This window comes from Balaenoptera physalus (assembly GCF_965194825.1).
Source record: "Balaenoptera physalus genome assembly, chromosome: 5".
In the NCBI taxonomy this organism is placed as follows: domain Eukaryota; kingdom Metazoa; phylum Chordata; class Mammalia; order Artiodactyla; family Balaenopteridae; genus Balaenoptera; species Balaenoptera physalus.
In genome coordinates this window covers 28,691,815-28,702,597 of record NC_138884.1, presented here as the reverse complement: position 1 = coordinate 28,702,597, position 10,783 = coordinate 28,691,815, and positions in this window count along the sequence as shown.

Sequence of the window (10,783 nt, the reverse complement as noted above, 5' to 3'; positions counted from 1 at the left end):
AATGGAATAACAAACAACATGTTCTTGGCACATTAGAGATAGATATTAAATAGGAATTATCATTATATGTATGATCAGGATGACTTTGAAAATAAAAACAACAAATTGCTAGTAGTCTCATTTTAAATAAGTGGCAGAGTAGGATCTACAATTCAAAAGGCTTAACCTCCAATATTGTTCTTTGTTCTGAGTGTGGCGCATTACTGTACTGGGTTTGTAAAGGGAAGTAGGGCAGAAATCTATTCAGTCTCTGACTGTAGAATACTCATGTTTTTGGCTTTCTTTTTTCCTGCCCTGGTTGCCTTTTTTAGAAAAATGTTATTGTTTAATAGCATTTCACCTATGGGAACTGTATCACAATTATAGCATAACAAAATGAGAGGAATATAGTTAATATCGAAAATAAGTTTTTATTGTGGTTGTGGTTTGTGGTTTTATTTAGCTTATTCTGTTGCATTTTGCTGGGTGCAGAAAATGAAATGTATGCCTATACCCAAATTTCTTAGGCTCTATTCCTTCTCTTAATAAACAAACAGATCAGTACTACACTCCTCTACTCCATGGGTATAAGAACCACTTCTCTGAGAGTCCTTTCTTGAGGACAGATCTTCAATACACTTGGAGTGAAAGACAGAGAATAAAATTGTTGGGCTATTGATTTACCAGCATGGTTTAAAAGGCCATGTCTTACAACAGTTTGCTTTAAAAGGCTATAATCTTCTCATGCGGAAACTCAAGACCTAATCTGTTAAAACCATTTTTAACATTTTAAAACCACAAACGACACAGCTTTGCTACTGATTCTCATTAGCCTGATGAGGAATATGTTGACCTGGGACCTTTTGTTTTAACTCCATTTGGGAAGGAGAGCTACCCAGCATGCATTAGTACAAAGCAGTTACAAAGGTCATTGCAGAAGTGAGTGCAATGATTACTAATATCCGTTTTGCCGTTTTACCTAAGCACAATGTGTAGCTGCTGTGTTATAGATTAATTGCAAATATTTTGAATGTGATATTTCTTTTTCTTCATAAAAAAGTACAGGTGAAGTGATTAAATAGTTGAGTTTGACAGCAAAGTAGAAATGCATTTTTCTATGTGACTATTATCAGAAGATAATGAAAAATAAACAATAGTAATGCTTTCTTTATCCATTCCCAAGGAGCTAAAAGAAGTTCCCCATTTCATGAAATTGTCCATGGTGGTCAGCCATTTCTTAAAATTACTCCCCGTGCAAAAATTACTCCTAAGAGTAAGAGTACACATGGGGATGGGATTCCTAAATTACTCTTTTAAACTTTGCTAGATCCAGCTGTGAATTACTCATAAAACTATGCACTCTCAGAGAAGACCTTAAAGATGTTCACCTAATGCAGGCACAAGTTTGCTGTTTAATTTTCTCTGTAGCATTATTTGCAAATTTTCCTTCCGTTTTCTCTGCAACCTCTGTAGTGGTGGAGAACATAGTACTTGGTGAGGTACCACCATGACCCTGGAGAATCACATGAAGCTGTGCAAAAAGCACTAGGCTTAGATATAATACTAATGCTGATTGATTATTACTAGCTCCGATGACCTTTGAACCTAGCTTTGCTTATCTGTAAAATGAGGGAGTTGAGGTACGATAGGTCTTGAAGAAACTCTTTACTTCAGATTAAATGGTTCTGTAATGTCAGTATCTTCAAAACCTCACTGTTTGTTTTTTCCAAGAATTTTCCAAAATTTCCAAAAATTTTCCAGAAGCAAAGATGAAAGCACTGCCATATCCTGCCCAGCCTTTCACAATGAGAGTTTTCTAAACTCTCTCATTGTCTAGCTTCTTTCTCCATCCCCTGTGATTCCTACAAACCAGAAATTAGAACTATTTTGGGGGTAAGTATACATAATAAGTGATGCTGAATATTACATTGTATCACAGCAGAAAGCTTATTTTCTGGTTGAGCAGCCATGGGTGTTGCTAAGATTAAACATTGGACTGAGGGACTGACAGACCGGTTGTTTTGTTGTAAAGTAATTTTCCCCCTTTGCAAGCCAGAGATATTCACAAAAGGGTTATATTTGCAATTTTTCATGTTCCCCATCAATCACTCACCTCATTGTTTTAGGTGATCAATCGTACCTGGATCAGTAATATCATTAGGGGTTGCAAAATGACAATTATGTAACCCTATAATTTCTTCTACCTTATTAGCTGGCCTTCTTCTGTGTTACTCCTTTCCCAAGCCAGGTAAATTACCTATGGGCTGTATCCCGTGACATCCAGCCTATTACTTTGCTTGCTTTTAAAATAGCACCATACTGCCTATGCACCTATTGGCATTCGACCAGATTTCTTTGTTGTACATATATTCAAATAATCACTCCAGGATGTTTTCAGTTGCATTGATTAACCTGCAGCCCAGTTTAATCAATCCACATATTACAGCAGGTCTCGATTCCAATTCATTGATTGTTTTAATTAGGCAGCATTATAGGGCTCATGCTATAGAGGACTTCACCCTTATCCTCAGCACCTTAAATGGGATTGCCATTTAGTGTGTGAGATAATTTATTTGCTAAAATATATGCTTGTGACTTATTTATAATAATACCATCTTTAAAATTGGAAATGACTCTCACCTGATAATCCCTCTGGATTTGTGGATCGGACATTCAGTTCTAAGTCACACATTTCTGTTTTTGTTTTTTAGGGAAGCAGCACCCACTGTGAAGGATAAGTTGTCTACTTAATATCTTTCATTTCAATAGATATATTTTATACCATAATGGATTTTTAAGAAAGACTTCAGGGCATATGTTAATGTAAAATTTTAAAGTCAATTTTCTCATCTCTGTAATTTGTTTGATTTGTCAATTAATCAAATAAAAAATAAGTTAAATAGTTACACAATGCACAGCTGATTTCATTAGTTTCCAGCCAAATTTGTATTATGACAATGACTTCTTAGGCAGGCCTAATTATTTTCAATTATGTAAAAGGTTTAAGGCACCAATGCATTCAAAGGACCTTTTATGTAGAATGACTCTCACTTTTTTTGGCTTCATGTGAACATAGGTGGTTTTCATTTCCATTGAAGTAGTTAATAGGGTTAACCAGACTTAATAGGAAATTTTTAAGCATGCCGAATGTTGACTTTTTGACAAATGGTCTCTCCATTTAAATTGCTCAGACTATATAATTGTGCAAAAGCAATTTCGGCCTTTTCAACAGCATAGATTCCTTTCCTTTCCAAATTATGCTTAATCATTTTCCTGAAAGTATTTGAACAAAAATCACCTCTTCTGCTATTTGTTCCAACACATTGCTTAGAGCTCAAAACATTAAATAGTAGAGACAAATTTAGGGTAGAAGACTGAATTCCTGTAGCGACTGGGAAACAGTTTTCTTTGACAGAAAATACTCTCTTCCGTTAAGGCCACAATGGATTAAGTTGTAATTAGTGTTCCCATTTTTGTGGAATTTCAAAAACAAGATGGCATGCTTTACCTAATAAACTGGCTTCCTTATTGGAAACATTTTAATTTTCCCGCGTAAGTTAGTGAGCATTTAAATCAAAAGAGTTGAGAAGGCAGCCTGTCACAATTTATGGACAGTCAAAAAAAGAGAGAAGGAAGGAGGTGAATAAACAAAAAATAATAATTTTGAAAATGCCTTAAGCATTGACATTGTCATAACTTATTTTGAAGACCAAGATAATTGGCTTCAGTAGACATGATATCGTATGCAAACATTTCCATATTTCTGACTTAATGAAAGTTAAAAAATGATGAAAATATAGTCCATTCTTACCACAGTTTAAATACTCTTTTTCTCAATGTTATGGCCATTCTCAGTTCCCACTGGCTAGAAGAAAAAGATAATGTGTTGAGTTTAATCGTAGGCACTACGCAAGACTATAAGAACTATAAAATATAACTGTAGGGTATATTATACTCAGGAATTTTGAAATATTTGAGGTGAAAGTAAATTTCTTCAATAAACAAAGATTTTCATCTAAACTTCAATGATTGTAAGAAACGAAGGACAACTGCAATGCAGGTAAACTCATCGTCATTTAATAGAAAGTAGATGGCTTTGGAGTTAGCCAGATACAGATTTAAATCCTGAAATTCCTGCCTACTATTTGAGGCAATTTACTTATCTCTGTCTAAACCTGTGTCAGTAGCCATTATTCTATCCACCTCAGTCAATCAGCTGAAAACTAAGTGAACTGATATTTATAGAAGAAATGAAGAAACTATGTATATGTTGGCATAAATAGTTCAATTAGGGAAATACCAAGACTTAAAATAAATTTCTGGCTTTAGAAGTGGAAAATGTGGTAAAATTCTAAGAATACTGGAAGAAAAAAAACAGAAAAATATGTATTTACCTTGATATAAAAAGAAAGGTGAAGAGTCCACAGCTTTTGTTGCTACAATGAATGAGAGATGGAATTTTCCACTTCTGCCTTCTATATGCCCATGCTGACACTTGCATAAATAAATTGAATGGATTTGTCTTTGCAATAAGGAGGTGAGTTGTGGTGGAAATAGACTATTATTGGATCAGTCTTACCAAGAGACAAATTTAGGATGCTCTGACAAATTTGAAAACATCTCCCCAAATCACATCTGAAGAATACTGATGCTTGTGCAACAAAATACACCAGACAATATGTGCTATTACAACATCTTCTTATAAACCTTGCTTGTATCCAATGGTTTATTCGCATCACAATAAATGGGACTAAAGTTTTCTTCTTTTACACTCTGTGCTTCTAATTGAAATATACTGAGGTTGTAAAAATTGTCACTGCTATATAGCAAGCTTATGTATTTTTGGTAATCAAAGTCAGGAAAGACAGAGTTGGACATTCTAATCTTTATCTTAGGAAGCTTTTAAAGAGTATTTTGGGGAGTAGCCAATGAATATCAATATGTAAACACTTTGTCTTTAAATATTTCATAAGGTAAAAATCTTAATCCAATTTTATTTCCTCTTTAGAAAGAAGCTTATTAGAGAAAACTTATGTTCATTTCTTTATGTTTTATATAGTAAAAATGGTATTTTCAAGATGCACAAATTAATTTTATTTTACCTTAAAATATTTTATTCCCTCAAAGCAATTACTATATATATTAATGGTAATTCTGTCCACAGTTTTGTTTCTTTGCTTATCATTTAATGGATTATTAGACATCTATTGACAATAAATTCCTTTGAATATCTTTCTGTTTATTTGGCCTCCCCTTAGAGTGGCCCATTGGCTTGCCCCATCTGATGATGTCCTTTCTGCTCTCTTGCTTGGTAACTCTCAACAATTACCAAGTGACAATAGGAACACCAAATTCTTTCTTCTCTTTTGTCTCTAACTTAATGTTCCCCACAATCTGAAAAAGAGTAGATATTTCATTTAATAATGAGTTCTAGGGTCTTATTAATTGTCTTAGATTCCTATTGCAAATTCTTAATTATACCTTAAACTCTATTATTTTAATATACTTTCTGTAGCAATTGACACTAGGAAATTTATCAACACAGAAAGCACCCAGAAAATGTGTATCCCAAGGAGTTTTGTTACACTATTTTCAACCAAAATGAATTAAGCAGCCCATCTGATACTGATATTAAAAACACTACAAATGAGGCCTAGCTTACTTTTCTAGAAAGTACCACCTACATGTTCTTTATTTTAATGCTGTCTTATAGGCTTAAATGTTTGATATCATATGATCCCAGGTCCACACTGCTTCTCATTATTTAGCAGGCTTGGGGTCATATGACATAGCTACTTGATCTTTGGGTTACTATTCTGATGAATTCTGAATTTTCACAGATCCAGCTTCTCTTCCTTCCTTCCTTCCTTCCTTCCTCCCTTCCTCCTTTTCTCCTGTCCTTTCTTTCCCATGTAATTCCCCTAATTAATCAAATTCACTGGTGCCATTCTTCAGAAAGCTTCAGACTGGGGCTATTTTCTGCCTTAGCATAATAATGGCTGGATACAGAAATCTATCACAAGACACAATATACTGACTAACCGACCTTTAGTCCAGACTATGCTGCAACTTTTACTACACGTGTCTGGGATTATTATCATTCCTGAATCAATTACTTGATTTTAGAACTCTTACTTTGTTCTCTAGCTCCAAACCAGAATTTCATTCATCAGGAGGATAACTTCATGTCTTTCCTACTAGTAGATTATTAATGTGCTTCTCACTCAGTGGTTTCAATAAGAGACCACTGGCTAGAGGAAACAGGATTTGAGATAAATTCTAGTAGTTTCACATGGCTACACATATTACCACATTACTACACATTACCGCAGACTTACTTAAAATAAGACAAATTTATTATCTTACAGTATCAATATTGGAGGTCAGAAGTTCAAAATGGGTATCACTGGGTTAAAATCAAGGTGTTGGTGGAGCTGCATTCCTTCTAGAGGCTCTAAGGCAATGTAGTGGGTTGAAATGATGACCTCCAAAAAGATATGTCCACATCCCAAACCCCATCTATAATCTGCACTAATATGGTAGCCACTACTCACATAAGCCTGCGGAGCACTTGAAATATGGTTAGTCCAAACTGAGGTACATCGTAAGTGCAAAATACACATCAGATATCAAAGACTTGGTATAAAAAAAAAGAATATAAATAATCTCATTAATAACCTTAGTATCAGTTACATGTTGAATTGGTAATATTTTGAAAAGATGAGGTTAAGATATATTATTAAAATTAATTTCACCTATTTCTTTCTACTTGTTTTAATGTGGCTACTAGAGCATTTGAAATTACACACGTGGTTTGTATCTTATTTCTATTGGACAGTGCTGGTTTATATCCTTGCTATAGTTCTTAGAAGCGGAGGGACTAATCTAAGTACACAGCAACAGCAAGGAACGTTCACCTCCTTCTGTTCTAATTTCCTGTACTCTTCCTTATTTTTCCAAATGAATTAGGCATTGGAGGTTAGACTGCTAGCGTCGGGGCAATGACTTTCTCTTCAGAGTCTCAGTATTACTGATTTGAAACTCAATAAAATGCAATCAGTAAATGAACGAATGAGTTGAACGAATGATCAGTTGAATGAATTTTTTGAATGAATATTGAGCAGCACCTACATCACACATTTAAACATTTGTCTTTATCACCGATGAACATTTATTACAGTATGTTTTGAGTATATATACATTCCACAATCTTGTGAATATATAATCGGAGAAAAAAATCATTTTTATTCAGTGAAGACACCACTCTAGCCTAGTGCAAAATGTTCTAACCTTACAATATCAAAAATGACATATACCCTAAATTATTCTCTCAGTTTCAATTAGTCATTTGCAACTTTTTTTCTTACTAGCTTATAAGCAAGTCAACTGAAGTAATACTACTTGTCAGCAACTTTGCATGAAAACAAAGTTCCCCAGACCCTTTAACATTTACTGGACATATTTATCAAATAATTATATGCACAAGAAATCTTATGGGAAGTTCGTATGACAAACAACATAAACCAACATTCATTGATTTAACAAATTTTTATGAGTGTGTCCCATGTACCAGTCACTATGCTAGTTCATTTTTATGCATAATTTCACCCAATGTTGTTTAGAATATTCTAATAAATCTTATCATCAATTCCACATTTTACTAATGAGGAAACTCGCAGAATTTAACTGACTTGTCCGTAGTGGCATACCTAGTGTGTAGAGTAGAAACTGTCAAAAGAAAATTTGGAGAGCTTTAGTTGATATGAATATTTTATTGAACAAGAAACAAACTGTTGGCAAACAGGGAGACTTCAAAACCAAAAGTGCTATGCTCTCAGCCGTTACAGCTCAGTTTACAAAGCGTGAATGAGGAAGTACGTTGTTTTCTATTGTGATTGGTTACTAGAAGTTTACATTCCTTTTAGGGTAGTAGCACTGCATAAGCTTGTTTGTAGCTGATTGGCTAGGAAGTTGCTTGAAAGAAAGCTTGAGTTTTGGTCGAGATCAGAGTCAGCATTTCAGGGAAATCAGGACAGTTTAAGTTTGGGTTACAAGGCAGTGGGTGGTTGGATACTCAGACTGTGGCTCCATTTTGGGTTTTCTTTAACAGCACAATTCAGTCTTCATGCTTATTCTAAGGCCCTTGTTCTACTACAAATTTTTGACATGCATTAAAAATTTTACATAATTTAAATACTTCTTTGATAATCATTTCCAGGAAAGCAATGTTACGTTTAAATATTAAATACATACTATGACCACTGTGTATCTTAGCAAATGGCTTCATCAGCAGTTGCAGAAGGTCTGGTCAGCAGTGACCAATGGCAGGAGGGTAAGTGAAAACTCACTTCTCTGAGGGATATCTTCAGTTTTTGCCATCTCAGTAGCCCTTCTCCACTCTTTGTTTGTAAGTTTTTATTACAGTCCCTAGAATTTCCTTTGGAAACCATACACATCATGTTTGAACTTAAGATATGTGAATTTCTGCTTCAAGCCACTGAGTTGTGACAGTCAAGAAAAATATTATGCAATGGAAAGAGAACTCAGCTAGGAAATGAAAATCATTCGGTCTAATCCAGGCTCTGCCACTAACTGGCTATAAGATCTTGGAAAACGTACCTATTTATCCAGATGTCTACACCCATAAAATAAGGGGGTTGGTCTCCACATGATCTCTCGGAGAAATCCAGCTGCTGGTTCTGTGATCTTGCCTAAGAGAAGGTCTGAAAATTCAACCCTCAAGGAACAGTTAGGAGTTTATTTCTATGAGACCCAAGGTGATTGAGAATCCAAACCAAGCAACTGTACCTCATTTTTTAAACTGTTTATTGAATAACAAAGAATCAGTATTGATTTGATTGATAGCAATTTATAATGAGAGAAGAAAAGAGAAGGTTATAGAATATCACAGAATCAATTCAAGAGAATTTGCTGGAGTTGAAGGACATAAGTCTCCAGATTGAAACCACGTTCTAAATGCCAAATAAATGTATGAAGAAGTCTGTTTTCTAGACAAGTATTTGTGTAATTTTGGTACCAAAGGAAGAAAAAAAGACAAGGTCCTAATAATTTCCAGAGGGAAATAGATATGTCATCAATAGGGGAGTGATCAAATTGGTACCAGCCTTCTCAGCAATAACACTGATGCAAGATAGTCATGGAGCAAAGCTTTCAGAGATCTGAAAGAAGCAGATGCAGGATGAGAATTCTATGTCTAGACAAATATTCAGTCAAATGTTTGGAATAAGCACATGTTTAGACACAAGTTTTCAGAAATATCACTTCCCACACACTCTTTGCTCTAGCAAGACAACTAAGTAATTCAAGAAAGGCAAAGATAAGTTCCAGGAAAGATCTCCTTCCCAAGATGAAATCCCAGGATGACCACCTGAAAGCTATCCTAAAAAGTGACTTGTCCAGATGACAAGTAAGGGAAAGAGTGTCCCAGGGGAAAGTCAGTAAAACAAACACTCTGTAGAATGTCTGATAAGCTAAACAGTTTAAATACAATGTTTGCATAAAGAGACATAGTGGACAAAAAAGGAAATTAGAAACTCTTGATAAATGAAAAAGCTGCCAAAAAATAAACTATTTGGCTTTCAAGTAAGCTACATTTACATAGTTTATTGATTTAATTAAATAGAGTGATTTAACTATACTAGGAAGTTGGTGGTTTAAGAGACAAAAGAGTAAATAAATAATTTCTAAAATTGAATAATTGAATAATAGCAGTACAAGACAGCATTCAGAGATATGGAAAAAACAAAAAGAATCAGCTAAGAACCAAAAGTCACAAACTTCCAGTTATAAAACAAATAAGTCCTGGATGTAATGTATAGCATGGTGACTATAGTTAATAATACTGTATTGTATATTTGAAAATTGCTAAGAGAGTAGCAATTTAATTAAATTGTTAATTAAAGCTTCTTATCATAAGAAAACCAAAAATTGTAACTATGTGAGGTGACAGATGTTAACTAGACTTATTGTGGTGATCATTTCACAATATATATGAATAGCTAATCATGTATAACTAAAACTAATATAATATTATATATCAATTATATCTCAATTAAAAATAACTAAAAGAAATAGCTGAAAGAATTAAACATGGTTGCCTGTATACAGCCAAACTGGAGGCTGGGGAAGAGCCTGTACCCTTTCATCAAGCTTTACTATATTATTTGGTGTTTTCACCATGTTCATGGGGTATTGTGATCTAAAATATTTTGATTTTTTTCACTGAAATTATGATATTAGGAAAGATTTTTTAAAGTACTTTTGATGTATGAACACAGAGTACACAATTCTCTATATAGTATGATCTCAATTTTGTAAAATAAATAAAATAAATACCTGATATATATATATATATATGTCTTTTAAATATATATCAGCTATTTGTTTTATTTATTAAAATATTGAGTTAAACATATATGTATTGTATATATTTTACTAAATTGGGTATTATATATGTTCAATTTACTAAAGTTTAATAAATAAAACAAATACAAGACATATAAAAGAAAAACATATATATATCAGATATTTCTTTTATTTTATTTATGTTACTAATTTTAGCTCATACTGTGAGAAATGTGTATTCTGTGATATAGGTATATATTTAAATATACGTATATATTTAAACTTTATATGTTTATTTATTTGAACCCCATATTTGATGACTGAGAACATTGAGAAAGCAGATGAGAAGAGTTTGGAAAGCAAATTTCCTGTGGAAGAAACTTCTGATGCGACCCTAGTCTTTAATGTCTAGGAGGCAGGGAATTTTGACATTGCTGGT